The 18,641-nt window shown below is 39.0% G+C and overlaps 1 protein-coding gene across 3 annotated transcripts in view; it reads right to left on the bottom strand.

Annotated features, from left to right (window-relative positions):
- Positions 1-17,189, bottom strand: part of WDR89 (WD repeat domain 89) — a 62,341-nt gene extending 45,152 nt beyond the window's left edge. Inside the window, exons 1-2 of one of the 3 annotated variants that reach the window (XM_057488391.1) lie at positions 14,785-16,103; positions 5,645-6,600 (exon numbers count right to left, since the gene is read on the bottom strand). The gene's annotated coding sequence lies outside the window, so the exon portion shown is untranslated. Of the gene's footprint in view, positions 1-5,644; positions 6,601-14,784; positions 16,104-16,590; positions 16,611-17,089 lie in introns of those variants that run through there. The other 2 variants (XM_036896283.2, XM_057488393.1) reach the window with 2 other exon arrangements.
- Between the last annotated feature and the right edge of the window lie 1,452 nt (positions 17,190-18,641).

Here is an 18,641-nt window from a genome sequence, read left to right as displayed (position 1 = left end):
CATACAACAAATTCTTAATTTTATCTCCAGTAGAAGTGAGGAAACCCTGTTGTTTCTGTAACATTCCAAATCATGGGCCACTCCAAGGACATCAATTATCAGTATAGATTTTGTTGTTTTACCTTTGGCTATTACATTGTTTTTCCTCACACACGTTTGAGTGAGGGCATGTAACTCAGCTTGCTGGGCTGAAGGAACCAAAGGCAAGTGTGCAGCCTCAAAAACCTTGAAAAGCATTGGTACTGCATTCCCATCACAAAAAGTACCATTCTCATTTTTCAGGTAAGAGCCATCAGAAAACCAGGAAAGATCAGCATTCATCAAGGTGGTTTCTTCTAAGTCATCACAAGAGATGATCTATGAAAATCAGACTCATGGAGAATTTTATCAAGGGAGGAAGAAGAGTAGTAGAATTTAGAGTGTTACAGCGAAGAGTGGTATGAGGAGCAGTTAGTAAGATTTCTTCAGATTAAGATGGCTTTTCCTGAAAGGTGTTGAGTGTGGTGCAAATTTATAAGAGACTTGGTAGGCTGAGGTAAAAAGATGGTTAGGGAGGATCGCATAACCTTCTCTTTTGAAGACTTTACTAAAAAAGTGGTAATAGGTATAACTCTAAGCATGGGGGAGTAGGGGAGTGTATACCAGGGCCATTGGACCTGTTGGCGGTAGTAACCTAGAGGTCATAAGAGGCCCCATGTGTTTGGGTAAATACTCCAAGGGAATTCCCTTCCTTCTCATATACAAAAAGGAAAAAGGGTAGCTGATCATTTGGGTGTCCAAGGTGGACTTTTTGTTTGTTTGTTTGTTATCATAAATCTACAATTACATGAAGAACATTGTTCACCAAGTTCCCCCCACAAACCCCCTTACAGTCACTGTCCATCAGCGTACTAAGATGTTGTAGAATCACTAGTTGTCTTCTCTGTGTTGCACAGCCCTCCCCCACATTATACATGCTAATTATAGCACCCCTTTTCTTTTTCCCCACCCTTATCCCTCCCTTCCCTCCCATCCTCCCCAGTCCCTTTCCCTTTGGTAACTATTAGTCCATTCTTGGATTCTGTGATTCTGCTGCTGTTTTGTTCCTTCAGTTTTTCTTTGTTCTTATACTCCACATATGAGTGAAATCATTTGGTATTTGTCTTTCTCCGCCTGGCTTATTTCACTGAGCATAATACCCTCTAGCTCCATCCATGCTGTTGAAAATGGTAGGATTTGTTTTCTTCTTATGGCTGAATAATATTTCACTGTGTATATGTACCACATCTTCTTCATCCATTCATCTACTGATGAATACTTAAGTTGCTTCCATATCTTGGCTATTGTAAATAGTGCTGTGATAAACATAGGGGTGCATATGTCTCTTTGAATTTGGGATCTTGCTTGCTTTTGGGTAAATTCCTAGGAGTGGAATTACTGGGTCAAATGGTATTTCTATTTTTAGTTCTCTTCCTTTCTTGAAAATAGAGGCCTATCACGCATGCTAACAACTTTAGATCTGAGTAATATAGGGCTAAAGAATTCATGAAGAAAGTGAAGAATTCTGACAGATTAGAAGCAAGATGAAAATACTGACAAGCAGCCAAGAATTGTTAACACAATGGGAAATGAAAGAACATGTCTCTGGGTGGACCCTCTCAAAATGAGTGAGCTGAAGTGATATTACCAAAGAAAAAAGTTTTTATGGGAAAAGATCTGCACTAAAAGTATGTGGAGGGATTGCTTTTTATTACATATGACATTTCAGTAAATCACATATCCAAACTGAATATGGGTTTCCTCAAATTCCACTTGTTCTATTTCTTGGTTCTTTTGTATGCATCAATGACATTAACAGTAACTAAGACATATTTAACTTTTGGTATATGCAAGACACTGTTCTACTAAATGCTTTACATGCATTATATCTCATTTAACCTTCCAGACAGCCCTATAAAGTAGGTATACTTACTTCCACCATTTTATAATTAGGAAAGTGAGGCTTAGAAAATGTAGGTGATTGGCCAAAAGTCCCTTGGCTCACAAATGCACAGCAGTGGCTGGAACCCAGATTATTTCAGAGCCCACACTCTTAAACTCTGTATTATACTACCTCTCAAATGATACAAAGGACATATTTTACAAATCATTTTTAAGTAGCCATTCAAATGTAATGCTGTGCTATTGTATTTATTAGCATTAACTAAAATAAATTATCATCATCATACAACCAAGCAACATTAAGTTATTTAAAGCATATACATGTGGAAAGTCTTAACTGTGAAAAATGATAAAGAAAAGCCTCACTGACACAGAGTGGGTAGGCCTGCAGGTGGGGTCTCACTCACCACTCCTGGTCAATTGCAGACCCAACCGGGAAGGAAGAGTCAAGACACTTTACAACTCATACGCAAGGTTACTTTACCACCCAGTAGGAGGAAGGAAGAGTTTCTGCCTACCTCAGCAAAAGCCCAGCCAATGACAGACTGTTACAACTCAGCCAATGAGCAACCAAAACACATGGGACTTTGTTTCCTCCAATGGACTTCTTGCTTAGAGCAGCTCCCCAACTCTTCCCCTTTTTTCTATAAAAGAGCCTCCTCTCTTTTGTTCTCTGGACATGCTTGCAGTTTTGCCATAGCTTAGTTGTTCCCAATTACAATTCTCTGCTACTCCAAATAAACCCATTTTCTGGTAAAATAACTCACAGTTTTATCTTCAGTTAATTTTACTTTATTATAATAAATATTTTTTAAGGATAATGGCAATATCAATGATGTAAAGTCCAGGGCAAATTTAGTAGCTTGGACATGCAAATTTCCAGGTATTTACAGGCTTAAAGAAGGACTTAAAATAACATCAGCAATAAGATATAATAAATTTAAAATATGTTATCACTTAAGAGTTTTTCTCTTCTATTATTTCACATTAATACTTGATGAATGATAATGAATAAAATCAATGAGGAAGGAACTTATTTAATAGTTGTTTGTGAGATACTGTTTAAGCACTTCACAAATATTTACTCATTTAATTCTCATAATAGTCTACAAAGTACTTGTTATAATGATCCCATTTCACAAATGGGGAACTCAAGTACAGAATGGTTACACATACCCAAGACATCAGAGGTAATAACTGAAGCCAGTACTCACCTCAAAGTAGTTTGGTTTAAGAGTCTGTGCTCTTAACCACTAGCTCTGCTATAATTCAAGAAATGAGGAATTTTTTTTAAAGCCAGTAAAAAGTAGTAAGATCAGGATAAATATCCACAAAGAGAATGGAACCATCATTTAACACAATATGCATAGTAACACTAAAGAACATGTAAAAGAAATAGCCTGACATGCTAAACAGACTGATCTACATTACCAGGAAAACAGTTTAATTACTACAGCACACTAAGCTTATTAGAGGTTTTTAAATTATCCTATGAGATTGTATTGTCAGCAAAGCAAAGCAATGACATTTGGAAACTAATATTAATTAGCATTAATATTAACATTGATTATTAATATTATTAACATTAATATTAACTTAAAAGACCTGATAGTGTTTTTGTCATTTTTTTGGTCCAGTCAACTTATAAAGAAGCACACAACTGTGGTGGTGCTTAAAAAAAAAAAATCACATGAAGAAAACAAAAGCAAAAACAAACAAGTGGTACTATATCAAACTAAACGCTTCTGCACAGCAAAGGAAACCATCAACAAAATGAAAAGGAAACCTACTGAATGGGAGAAGATATTTGCAAATGATAGGACTGACAAGGAGCTAATATCCAAAATATATATAAAATTCATACAACTCAACACCAAAAAACTCCAAATTTGATTAAAAAATGGGCAGAGGACCTGAATAAACATTTTTTCCAAAGACATACAGATGTCCAACAGACACATGAAAAGATGCTCAACATCATTAAGCATCAAATAAATATAAATCAAAACTACAATGAGCTATCACCTCACACCAACCAGAATTGGCTAATATCAAAAAACAAACAACCCCCACACACACATGCATACACACAAAAAAAAGAAATAACAAGTGTTGGTGAGGATGTGGAGAAAAAGGAACCCTCATGCACTGTTGATGGGAATGTAAATTGGTGCATCCTCTATGGAAAACCAATTTGTATGGATGTTCCTCAAAAAATTAAAAATAGAAATACCATACAATCCAGTAATTCCACTTATGGGTATCTACCCAAGAAAACAAAATCACTCATTCAAAAAGATATATGCACCCCTATACTGACTGCAATAATAGCCATGTTATGGAAGCAAATGTTCAATAGATGAGTAGATAAAAAAAGATGTGGTACATATATACAAGGAATATTAACTTAGCCATCAAAAAGAATGAAATCTTGCCATTTTCAACAACACGGACGGGCCTAGAAGGTATTATGCTGAGTTTATTAAGTCTGACAGAGAAAGACAAATGCCATATGATTTCACTTACATGTGGAATCTAAAAAAACAAAACAAATAAATGAACAAAACCCAGAAACAAGACTCATAAATACAGAGACTGGTGATTGCCAAAGGGGGTCAGGGGTATAAGCAAAATAGGTGAAGGAAATAGGTGAAGGAGATAGATGTACATTTGTTATAAAATAAGTAATTCACAGGGATGAAAAGTATAGTATTGGGAATATAATTAGTAATATTGCAATAACTTTGTATGGTGACAGATGGTAACTACACTTATTGTGGTGAGCTTTTTCTTATGTATATAATAAATGTGGAACTGCTATGTTGAACACATGAAACTAATATGTCAACCATACTATAATAAAAAAATGTTTTAAGTATCACATGGACTACTGTAGTTAACAACTAGTGGAGAACAACTGAATTAATACTAAATTTGAACCATTTAAGGTGCAATAGTTAATAAAACCTTATTATTTTATTTAAAAAAACCACATTTTGCAAAGAAATTTCACCTGATTCTCACAACTCCAAGAGTTAAGTACTATTTTTATATTACAAACAAGTAAATTAAAGCTCAGAGAAGTTCAACATTTTGCAAGATCTAGATATACATCTGACTATAAGTGCTTCTTCTATTACATCATGCTGCTAACAATGTTTTGCTTTATGCTTTTCAAGTTGTTTCATAATGATTAATGTTTAGCCAAGAAAATCTGGAAAATATAGAATAATGAAGCTTTATAATCTTTAAAAAGTTAAAAAAGTAACTTAAGACAAAATATGAAATAGTAGCCCTACAACAGTACTATTTTCCAAGATTAAAAAAAAAAAATCACTTCCACCTGTCACTCATCTCAATCCCTTAAGTTTATTCTAAACCAAATAAGGCATCTTAGAAGATCAATGATTCTGCTTGATGATTGAGAAACCTGAAGAATTTTTTAGTCATTGAGAAATGCTAACTTCCCAGAGGTTATCAGTTTCAAAGTCAGCTTTTTAAAATGTTCATTCCTCTTATTTCACTTAGATTACTACCTAAACAAGGAACAGAGAAGGCTGGTGAACTAAATAGGACCCTTTAACAAGTGAAATACCTTAGGTTTGGATTACTGGGGAGTTTTAAAAAATCAGTTATATAATTAATCATCAAGAAAACACCCAATTAACTATACTGTAAGCATACAGAAATGAAAATTTTGTAATCTATTAACTACACACATTACCCTCACATCTGTAAGTTAGCTGATAGAGCACCCACATTGTTCTTGCAAAGATGGCCTCAAAGTAGTTTTGTAATCATTAGCTTCACACCCATTTTGATGGAATAAAAACACCAAGTGAAGAGGTTGAAAAAATAATTTCTTTGTTAGTTATTTTGTGGAAAAATATTGTGGAATTTTTCCCTTACTCCCCTCTTTAACATGCATCAGAGTAGTTCAAACTTGGACCTTGGCCTGATCCCCCCTGAGACTGTTGATACAGGATCCATGCCTGGAAAAGTCTGAGACCACTGTGAATGTCTACCTGCTCAAACAGAACAAGGAGAAATGGCTGCATTGCAGTTTTGGCCTGAACATCCACTTTGGCAGGGCAAAGGATGTGAAGCTTACTACTGTGCACCTGACAACAGCATAGCTTGCAGCCAGCTTAAAAAGGACTTGCTCCAATAGAGTTATCTAGAGGCATCTGGATGCCATGGAGAATTCATAAGGCAAAGAAACTAACTGCTGGAAACTAAGGGCTTAGAACAAGTCTTAAGCAGCTGACTAGAGGTATTGCCCATTGTAGTAGAGACTACTAATCCATCAGCAGATCACTAGCTAGACATACAACCAGACAAGTTAGGTGTCGCTATGTGACAAGAGTTTGAGCCAAAGGAACATGAGAAAAAGTAACACAGATCACTTCCAGGCCTGGCCCATAGAAATGTCCCATATGTGCTTTTCCTTGTCCTTTCCCCTTTTAACTTCATGCAAGAAGCAGAGATCTTTACTGAATAATGCTTATATACTGAATGCGTACTCAGAGCAGGGCTCTTTTGCATACATTATCTTATTCCAACATATCCATACTGGATGGTAATGAACTCAATCCATCAGATCCTGTCTCCTGGGAATTGGGAATTCCAGCCAGACAGAACAGACAGAAGATGGTTATCTTCTGACCATATGACAAAAACCTGAAGTCAGAGAGGGGGGCGGAAGATGGCGGCGTGAGTAGAGCAGCGGAAATCTCCTCCCAAAACAACATATATCTATGAAAATATAACAAAGACAACCCTTCCTAGAATAAAGACCAGAGGACACAGGACAATATCCAGACCACATCCACACCTGAGAGAACCCAGCGCCTCGCGAAGGGGGTAAGATACAAGCCCCGGCCCCGCGGGAGCCGAGCGCCCCTCCCCCCAGCTCCCGGCGGGAGAAGAGCAGGCAGAGCGGGAGGGAGACGGAGCCCAGGGCTGCCGAACACCCAGCCCCAGCCATCCGGGCCAGAGTGCAGGGCCCTCGATACTGGGAAAACAGGGCAGCAAGAACAGTGAGCAGGCACTGGAGGCTGGGCGACAGAGGACATAAGAAAAGCGCGCGACCATTTTTTTTTTTTTTTGCTTTTTTGCTGCTTTGTTTTGGCGAGCGCTGTTTGGAAGTCTTAAAGGGACAGGGACCCCAATATTAGGGAAACAGGGCAGAAAGACCGGTGAGCAGAGGCCTGAGGCTGGCACCGGAGAATAAAGAAAAACGAACGACCATCTTTTTTTTTTTTTAATTAAAAAAATTTTTTTTTTTTTTTAATTAAAAAAATTTTTTTTCTTGTTTTTTTTTGTGGTCGTTGTTTTGTTTTGGCGGGTGCTTTTTGGAAGTCTTAAAGGGGCAGGGCGGGCCACTTAATCCAGAGGTAGGGAATCCGGGATCTCTGGGCACCCTAACCCCTGGGCTGCAGGGAGCAGGGAGGCCCCTTACGGAGATAAATAGCCTCCCAGCAGCTCCTGCTCCAACGCGACTCCACCATTTTGGAGTAGCTGCCCGAGCCAGGCCACGCCCACAGCAACAGCAGAGATTAACTCCATAGCAGCCGGGCAGGAAGCAGAAACCCTGTCTGCGCGCAGCTGCGCAGCGCAAGCCACTAGAGGCCGCTGTTCTCCCAGGAGAGGAGGGCCACAAACCAACAAGAAAGGAAGTCCTTCCAGCCGTCACTCGTCCCAGTTCTGCAGACTATTCCTATCACCATGAAAAGGCAAAGCTACAGGCAGACAAAGATCACAGAGACAACACCAGAGAAGGAGACAGACCTAACCAGTCTTCCTGACAAAGAATTCAAAATAAGAATCATAAACATGCTGACAGAGATGCAGAGAAACACGCAAGAAAAATGGGATGAAGTCCGGAAGGAGATCACAGATGCCAGAAAGGAGATCGCAGAAATGAAACAAACTCTGGAAGGGTTTATAAGCAGAATGGATAGAATGCAAGAGGCCATTGATGGAATTGAAATCAGAGAACAGGAACGCATGGAAGCTGACATAGAGAGAGACAAAAGGATCTCCAGGAATGAAACAATATTAAGAGAACTGTGTGACCAATCTAAAAGGAGCAATATCCGTATTATAGGGGTCCCAGAAGAAGAAGAGAGAGGCAAAGAGATGGAAAGTATCTTAGAAGAAATAATTGCTGAAAACTTCCCCACACTGGGGGAGGAAGTAATCAAACAGACCACGGAAATACACAGAACCCCCAACAGAAAGGATCCAAGAAGGGCAACACCAAGACACATAATAATTAAAATGGCAAAGATCAAGGACAAGGAAAGAGTGTTAAAGGCAGCTAGAGAGAAAAAGGTCACCTATAAAGGGAAACCCATCAGGCTAACGTCAGATTTCTCAACAGAAACCCTACAGGCCAGAAGAGAATGGCATGATATATTTAATACAATGAAACAGAAGGGCCTTGAACCAAGGATACTGTATCCAGCACGACTATCATTCAAATATGACGGTGGGATTAAACAATTCCCAGACAAACAAAAGCTGAGGGAATTTGCTTTCCACAAACCACCTCTACAGAACATCTTACAGGGACTGCTCTAGATGGGAGCACTCCTAGAAAGAGTACAGCACAAAACACCCAACATATGAAGAATGGAGGAGGAGGAACAAGAAGGGAGAGAAGAAAAGAATCTCCAGACAGTGTATATAACAGCTCAATAAGCGAGCTAAGTTAGGCAGTAAGATACTAAAGAGGCTAACCTTGAACCTTTGGTAACCACGAATTTAAAGCCTGCAATGGCAATAAGTACATATCTTTCAATAGTCACCCTAAATGTTAATGGGTTGAATGCACCAATCAAAAGACACAGAGTAACAGAATGGATAAAAAAGCAAGACCCATCTATATGCTGCTTACAAGAAACTCACCTCAAACCCAAAGACATGTACAGACTAAAAGTCAAGGGATGGAAAAACATATTTCAAGCAAACAACAGTGAGAAGAAAGCAGGGGTTGCAGTACTAATATCAGACAAAATAGACTTCAAAACAAAGAAAGTAACAAGAGATAAAGAAGGACACTACATAATGATAAAGGGCTCAGTCAAACAAGAGGATATAACCATTCTAAATATATATGCACCCAACACAGGAGCACCAGCATATGTGAAACAAATACTAACAGAACTAAAGGGGGATATAGACTGCAATGCATTCATTCTAGGAGACTTCAACACACCACTCACCCCCAAGGATAGATCCACTGGGCAGAAAATAAGTAAGGACACGGAAGCACTGAACAACACAGTAGAGCAGATGGACCTAATAGACATCTATAGAACTCTACATCCAAAAGCAGCGGGATATACATTCTTCTCAAGTGCACATGGAACATTCTCCAGAATAGACCACATACTAGGCCACAAAAAGAGCCTCAGAAAATTCCAAAAGATTGAAATCCTACCAACCAACTTTTCAGACCACAAAGGCATAAAACTAGAAATAAACTGTACAAAGAAAGCAAAGAGGCTCACGAACACATGGAGGCTTAACAACACGCTCCTAAATAATCAATGGATCAATGACCAAATCAAAATGGAGATCCAGCAATATATGGAAACAAATGACAACAACAACACTAAGCCCCAACTTCTGTGGGACACAGCAAAAGCAGTCTTAAGAGGAAAGTATATAGCAATCCAAGCATATTTAAAAAAGGAAGAGCAATCCCAAATGAATGGTCTAATGTCACAATTATCGAAATTGGAAAAAGAAGAACAGATGAGGCCTAAGGTCAGCAGAAGGAGGGACATAATAAAGATCAGAGAAGAAATAAATAAAATTGAGAAGAATAAAATAGCAAAAATCAATGAAACCAAGAGCTGGTTCTTCGAGAAAATAAACAAAATAGATAAGCCTCTAGCCAGACTTATTAAGAAGAAAAGAGAGTCAACACAAATCAACAGTATCAGAAACGAGAAAGGAAAAATCACGACGGACCCCACAGAAATGCAAAGAATTATTGGAGAATACTATGAAAACCTATATGCTAACAAGCTGGGAAACCTAGGAGAAATGGACAACTTCCTAGAAAAATATAACCTTCCAAGATTGACCCAGGAAGAAACAGAAAATCTAAACAGACCAATTACCAGCAACGAAATTGAAGAGGTAATCAAAAAACTACCAAAGAACAAAACCCCCGGGCCAGATGGATTTACCTCGGAATTTTATCAGACATACAGGGAAGACATAATACCCATTCTCCTTAAAGTCTTCCAAAAAATAGAGGAGGAGGGGATTCTCCCAAACTCATTCTATGAAGCTAACATCACCCTAATACCAAAACCAGGCAAAGACCCCACCAAAAAAGAAAACTACAGACCAATATCCCTGATGAACGTAGATGCAAAAATACTCAACAAAATATTAGCAAACCGAATTCAAAAATACATCAAAAGGATCATACACCATGACCAAGTGGGATTCATTCCAGGGATGCAAGGATGGTACAACATTCGAAAGTCCATCAACATCATCCACCACATCAACAAAAAGAAAGACAAAAACCACATGATCATCTCCATAGATGCTGAAAAAGCATTTGACAAAGTTCAACATCCATTCATGTTAAAAACTCTCAGCAAAATGGGAATAGAGGGCAAGTACCTCAACATAATAAAGGCCATCTATGATAAACCCACAGCCAACATTATATTGAACAGCGAGAAGCTGAAAGCATTTCCTCTGAGATCGGGAACTAGACAGGGATGCCCACTCTCTCCACTGTTGTTTAACATAGTGCTGGAGGTCCTAGCCACGGCAATCAGACAGAATAAAGAAATACAAGGAATCCAGATTGGTAAAGAAGAAGTTAAACTGTCACTATTTGCAGATGACATGATACTGTACATAAAAAACCCTAAAGACTCCACCCCAAAACTACTAGAACTGATATCGGAATACAGCAAAGTTGCAGGATACAAAATCAACACACAGAAATCTGTGGCTTTCCTATATACTAACAATGAACCAACAGAGAGAGAAATCAGGAAAACAACTCCATTCACAATTGCATCAAAAAAAATAAAATACCTAGGAATAAACCTAACCAAGGAAGTGAAAGACTTATACTCTGAAAACTACAAGTCACTCTTAAGAGAAATTAAAGGGGACACTAACAGATGGAAACTCATCCCATGCTCGTGGCTAGGAAGAATTAATATCGTTAAAATGGCCATCCTGCCCAAAGCAATATACAGATTTGATGCAATCCCTATGAAACTACCAGCAACATTCTTCAATGAACTGGAACAAATAATTCAAAAATTCATATGGAAACACCAAAGACCCCGAATAGCCAAAGCAATCCTGAGAAAGAAGAATAAAGTAGGGGGGATCTCACTCCCCAACTTCAAGCTCTACTATAAAGCCATAGTAATCAAGACAATTTGGTACTGGCACAAGAGCAGAGCCACAGACCAATGGAACAGACTAGAGAATCCAGACATTAACCCAGATATATATGGTCAATTAATATTTGATAAAGGAGCCATGGACATACAATGGCGAAATGACAGTCTCTTCAACAGATGGTGCTGGCAAAACTGGACAGCTACATGTAGGAGAATGAAACTGGACCATTGTCTAACCCCATATACAAAAGTAAACTCAAAATGGATCAAAGACCTGAATGTAAGCCATGAAACCATTAAACTCCTGGAAGAAAACATAGGCGAAAACCTCTTAGACATAAACATGAGTGACCTCTTCTTGAACATATCTCCCCGGGCAAGGAAAACAACAGCAAAAATGAGTAAGTGGGACTATATTAAGCTGAAAAGCTTCTGTACAGCAAAAGACACCATCAATAGAACAAGAAGGATCCCTACAGTATGGGAGAATATATTTGAAAATGACACATCCGATAAAGGCTTGACGTCCAGAATATATAAGGAGCTCACACGCCTCAACAAACAAAAAACAAATAACCCAATTAAAAAATGGGCAGAGGAACTGAACAGACAGTTCTCCAAAAAAGAAATACAGATGGCCAACAGACACATGAAAAGATGCTCCACATCGCTAATTATCAGAGAAATGCAAATTAAAACTACAATGAGGTATCACCTCACACCAGTAAGGATGGCTGCCATCCAAAAGACAAACAACAACAAATGTTGGCGAGGCTGTGGAGAAAGGGGAACCCTCCTACACTGCTGGTGGGAATGTAAGTTAGTTCAACCATTGTGGAAAGCAGTATGGAGGTACATCAAAATGCTCAAAACAGACTTACCATTTGACCCAGGAATTGCACTCCTAGGAATTTACCCTAAGAATGCAGCAATCAAGTTTGAGAAAGACAGATGCACCCCTATGTTTATTGCAGCACTATTTACAATAGCCAAGAATTGGAAGCAACCTAAATGTCCATCAATAGATGAATGGATAAAGAAGATGTGGTACATATACACAATGGAATACTACTCAGCTATAAGAAAAGGGCAAATCCAATCATTTGCAGCAACATGGATGGAGCTGGAGGGTATTATGCTCAGTGAAACAAGCCAAGCGGAGAAAGAGAAATACCAAATGATTTCACTTATCTGTGGAATATAAGAACAAAGGAAAACCTGAAGGAACAAAACAGCAGCAGAATCACAGAACTCAAGAATGGACTAACAGGTACCAAAGGGAAAGGGACTGGGGAGGATGGGTGGGTAGGGAGGGATAAGGGGGGGAGAAGTAGGGGGGTATTAAGATTAACATGCATGGGGGGGTAGGAGAAAAGGGAGGGCTGTACAACACAGAGAAGGCAAGTAGTGATTCTACAACATTTTGCTATGCTGATGGACAGTGACTGTAAAGGGGTTTATAGGGGAGACCTGGTATAGGGGAGAGCCTAGTAAACATAATATTCGTCATGTAAGTGTAGATTAGTGATAGCAAAAAAAAAAAAAAAAAAAAAAAAAAAGGGCAGCTCCTGTGTGGTAACCTCCAACGAGTTCTACACAAGGGTATAAAGGGCATATAAAAGTGTAGGCAAAGGGTCTGTTTGTGTTTATACAGAGGATCAAAGCCTAATTGGGCTACCCCGAAAATGAACTAAGATACGATATGAAAAAGAACTTCCAACATCTGCACCCTCTGGAAGACTCATGCCAGAAGATGATCATCAAAAAACCCCAACAAAGATCCACGCACTGCTACAGCTGTAGATGCACTCATCCCACCAGTTCCTGGACCTGCCATGGGAATGAGAAAGGAGATATCTAAGCTGGCCTGTGCATACAGTAAAACAACAAAATTGGACTGGATCTATACTGTTGGAACTCAACCAAGAATTTGGAGAAGTGCAAATTGTAGCGCTCCAAAGTCTTACAACTACAAACTATTTATTGTTAAAAGAACATATGGCATGTGAACAGTCCCCAGGAATGGGTTGTTTTAATTTGTCTGATTTCCCTCAGACTGTTCAAGTTCATTTGGACAATATCCACCATATCATAGATAAGTTTTCACAAATGCCTAAGGTGCCTAACTGGTTTTCTTGGTTTCACTGCAGATGGCTGGTAATTACAGATATGCTTTGGTTATGTAACTATACTCCTATTATGTTAATGTGTGTGTGCAATTTAAGTAGTAGCTTAAAACCTATACATGCTGAAGTTACTCTACAAGAAGATATATCAAAGAAATAATCAATCTTCCCATGTTTTCTTCCGCCTGCTACTTCTATAGCTTTTCTTCTTCCTTCCTAATTACAACCCTTAAATAGAATTCGTGCCTCATATCAAATTTACCGAGTATCATAATTCTTCCAAGTGGTAAAGATACCTCAAGACAAATGCTGGGCATAGAAGCCACAGGGCATAAATATGCAAAGAAGTAAAAAGCTAACTTTTTCAAACAATAAGGCTTCTCTCTCACTTACCAACTTCACATTTCCCTGTATGGCCCCGGAAGATGACTGGTTAGCCAGAGACGGGTAAGATTCCTCAAGGGAGGAACAACCTAAGACAGGCACAGTCGCAGGGGGGCCATCAGGTGAGAAATTGGGGATCAACAGAGGTGAGGCTTAGAACCTCACCCCCCCGTTCTGAGAGAAATCTTCTGCATACGTGGATGTTTTATTGCCCTGGTCTAGCTTGGATTAACACATAGTCTACAGGCACACACCTGATCATCTACATGTGCTCTCTTACAACACTAAACTATGTTTTCTACCTTTATCTTGTATCTACCTACCACTTCAGCATTTTATTAAAAATAATAATAATAAAGAGAGAAATGTGGTATCCACATATAAATCAAGTATAAAAACCAAATGAGTATTCATATTTGAACTGACTGTTTATAGTTCATAATGCATGAGCAAAACCGAAAGTTTCTGTGATGACTGCCCTTGTACTGTTCACTATGTAACTTATTCATTATGTAAGAATTTGTTCTACATGTAAAAACTTGTTTGTTATGCCTCAGAAGATTGGAGACTGACAAAAATTAGGCTTGGGGTGGAATAATGATTGTGCATTGAGCATTGACTCCCCTATACAGAATTTTATTGTCGTTAACAACCATTTGATCAATAAATATGAGAGATGCCCTCACAAAAAAAAAAAAAAAAAAAAAAAAAAAGGACAGACTTCCAATGGTAAAATAAATTAGTAACCGGGATGTAATGTATAGCATAAGGAATATAGTCAAGATATTGTAACAGCCTGGTAGGGTGATAGCTGGAACCTAGAATTATGTATATAAATGTTCTACCACTGTGTTGTACACTTGAAACTCATGTAATGTAATACTGTGTGTCAACTACCCTTCAATAAAAAATAATTATTAAAAAAAAAAAAAAAAAAAAAAAAAAAAAAAAAAAACCTGAAGTCATTAGAGCTACCATCTTCTTTCCAGGGGGATTGAGGGTATCAATGATGAGTAACTGTCAGTCCAGTTCTCCTTGAAGCCGAGTGCATATTGTAGCTTTAGGAGCAATGGGACCCAGACTCCTTATTTGGTTGCTTAAATGGCTTCCTTATGAAGAATCCCCATCACCTGAGGTCATGCTTCTTAAACTGGGGAACACACACCTATGACTATAGTAAACTGGCTATCCTAAGAAACCACAAAATAAAGTCTATTGCCCTAAACAGCAATGTTACGTATGATATGGCAAGTAATTCAAAACAGCATTAAATAAGGGGACTTTTAGGAAAATGGATGCAAATTCACACGAATTTTTAAGGTAGATTAGAATTCAAAGAAATTTCAGTTTTTTAAGAGGTAAACTCAGACTGTGTCCAGATATCACAGGAATACCATTTGCCTCTACCATTTCCCATTGTAGAAGTTGGAGAAATATGAACCTATAGTAACTTAGAAGGGTCTTTTCACAGCAATTTGGGAATCATTTAATGTGGTTTTTCTTCCCTCTCATAGTATATCCTACTAGGATTTAAGATACTAGGATAGAATCTTTTATTATATCCTTTGTGGTAAGCTAAATAATGGCCCCCAAAGACATTCAAGACCTAATTTCTGAAACCTGTAATTCCTTATATGACAAGGAATTTTGTAATAAATAAAGGATCCTGAGATGGAGTGATGACCCTGGATTATCTAAATATAAGCACAAGTGCCCTCATAAGAAGTCAAGAGGGATATCTGACTAGAGAGGTGATACGATAATGGAAGCAGAGATCGCAGTGATATACTCTGAGATGGAGCAAAAGTGACAAGCCAAGGAATAGAAGTGGCCACCAGAAACTGAGTAAGGCAAGGAAATGGATCTTCCCCTCAGAGCCTCCACAAGGACCCAGAACACAGCAAAGCAGTTATGTGAGTTTATCTACTTTTGCTTTATGCTATCTACATCAGTCTAAAGTAAGAATTCATCCCAAACAAGTAACACTTCTGCATTTATAGAAAATGCTATCCTGAACCCTGGGTAAGCAGATAAAGGAGCCATCTAGGCTTAAGAGATATTTGGCACCAAAGTGGTACTAGGCTGCATGTTACCACTGTTATATATGTGTGTTATACAATGACAGTCCAGCCTCCACAGGAACGAATTTGAAAAGCAGAAAGTCATAGGGAGTTAACATCAGTAATTCATATTTTATGCCCATTATCTCATCTGATTCCCACAACTCTAGGAAGTAGGCATGTCTGGTGTTGATTTCAATCCTGCAGTTTAAGAAGCTACATCTGAGAAGGTGACTTGCCCACTCAAAGGTTAATTGGCCCCTACTCTGAGGTCTTACTACCTAATCATTTTACCTCGATAACATCATTTACTGGAATATAGTCAAGGTATTGTAACAGCTTGGTATGGTGATAGCTGGTACCTAGAATTGTCATGTATATAAATGTTGAATCACTATGTTGTACTGTGTGTCAACTGTATGTAATGTAATACTGTGTGTCAACTACCCTTCAATAAAAAATAATCTACAAAAAAAAAAAAACATCATTTACTTATAGGTATCTTGTATTAACTTCCAAAATAACTTCAAGTTAGGGAAGAAAACAGGAGCAACAAATTATAATAACATACTTGAATTTTGCGTCCGTGGAAACCAATGTCACTCTGAACTTGTCAGAGACAAGCTGAAGAGAACACGTAAACGAGTAATTTAACATATCTTCGTTTCTTCAAGTGAAAATGCGAACAGTAGCACTACCTACCCGTTTCTGTGAATAAATGAGGTAACACTTGTACGGGGCTTAACACTGTAACCGTCCTCATAGTTCGTACTATAAACTCTTTTCAGAAGAATATTTATTTTCTGACCTCGAAACTTAACAAACCCAGGAAGCAGGTAGGAAAGAATGCGACAGGCAAAGGAAAAACGGGTCTTGGTTTCTTTTCCTTTCACACTTGGGGAAGAGCAATTAGCTTTTACTGAAAAACGACCCAGGGGGCGTGTTGGTGGTGGGACCAACACCAAGCTAGCCGAAGGCCCGCGGGGCAGAGACAGCGCGCATTTAACCCACAGGCTCCCACGCCGGCACCAGAAGCCCCCACACGTGGCTCCCGCGCCCCAGTTCCTCCCTATTTCCCTCAGCTCTCCTCGGGCTACAGGCTCGGCGACTCCAGCTTTCCAGAATCAACCCGCACTGCCGCCACCCACCGAACAGAGACACCCATCCCAGAGCCGTCACCAACCCCGCGTACGAAAAATACCTCTGCAGCAAGCCTACAACAGTCGCAGGAGAGAACGCGAGCTCCGTCACGACGTAGACCAGGCGACCGGAACCACCCTCTACCTCTCTGATTGAGTGAACATGCAAATGAAAGGGCAGAGGATTGGTCAGCAGCAGAGAGGCGGGATATAGGGAAAGCGGAAGAGACGGGACAGACAGGCGCGAGGAATCACGCAAGGGCTGGCCTCTCTCCAGATTGGACGAAAACAGGAGGTCTGCGCCTACGTAGACCCAGTTTTTGTATAGCTTCGCACACCATCGCCCTTACGTTATGTTAACGGCAGGCTCAACGACTCATTGGTTGCGAAGAAAGTTTGCGCGGCTGCCTGACCAATAAAGGCCAAGAATAAAGTGGCTTCTGTCTTTTCCTCCGGCGTCTGGGGCTTTCCGTACATGCCGGACAATGTGAGTGTCTTTCGGCGGTCAGACGGTAAAACCTATCACACAAACTCGGGTAGGGAATTGTTAAAGTGACTAGAAAGCTTCTCCTGCCGGTGAGAAATAGCAGTTAGAATCGGGCACGGAAACATCCACCTACGCTTAGAACTTAAGTGTGACTTAAGTGTTGGAAACCAGTCCTTCACGCCCTCTTTGGCGTGGCCGTCCCTGGCTGACACAGCAATTTGGAGACAGCTCCGCCTCCACTCCAGGGAACTCTGGGTTTTGTAGTCTGGGAAGCTCAGGTCCTTTACCTTTAAAGGTATTTGATGATACTGTGTTCTTTCTCACAGTTATCCGTTCTCTTTTACTGTGTTCCGTTGTGCATTTTGATGTATTCCCGTTGTGCATTTTATCCTTTCACTTAGCACCATTAAAGCCAAAGGACGTTTAGGAAAGCTGGAAAGACTTCATGTATACTTCGTGTATGTTTGTAAGGATAAATATTAGTGTTCAAACATTTTACTACTGTGCCTGGCTCTCTGCTAGATGTTCGTAATGAACATATTGAGTGATAGCAAAAATTTTACAAACCTAGAATTTTACTATTACAACAAAACAGTCTTTTTCATGTTAGTCTATTAGAAAATAATTTGAAAAGGATCCTAAATTTAGGAATTAAATATACTATTTTGACACGGGTAGTAGCTGCTTACATAAATGTGTTGATATGACAAGTAGAACTGACCGCTGTCTGTAGTTAAAATATCAAGCATGACCAGTATCAGGAGACACACACGTATTACTGGAGGTTGTATTATGAAGTATGTTTTCAGCCTTTATGGAAACATGTTGATTTAAGATAGGGTTTTCCTTAATTTTGCCTTAAGGCAAGGATTCCCCAGGATTTAAAATTAAGTACACTTCACAGGGTTAAAACAAAACAAAAACTGCTTTTGTGACTGATGCTTGGAATTATTGTATTTTTTTTAAAACATCAAATTATTTTTAGAATATTTTGTCTTGTATCTAACTGATGAGAGAAGACCTCAGCCTGTTTGTAAATGTAACCTGGGCAATGTAATTTCTTTTTATTCTCAAATGAAGAACTAAAGAACGAAATGGGGTATAATTACCACTATATTTCTCCTTGT

This window comes from Manis pentadactyla, chromosome 11 (assembly GCF_030020395.1).
Source record: "Manis pentadactyla isolate mManPen7 chromosome 11, mManPen7.hap1, whole genome shotgun sequence".
NCBI classification, from domain to species: domain Eukaryota; kingdom Metazoa; phylum Chordata; class Mammalia; order Pholidota; family Manidae; genus Manis; species Manis pentadactyla.
Note: the sequence above shows the minus strand (reverse complement) of the source record. Positions and strands in the feature narration are given on the sequence as shown.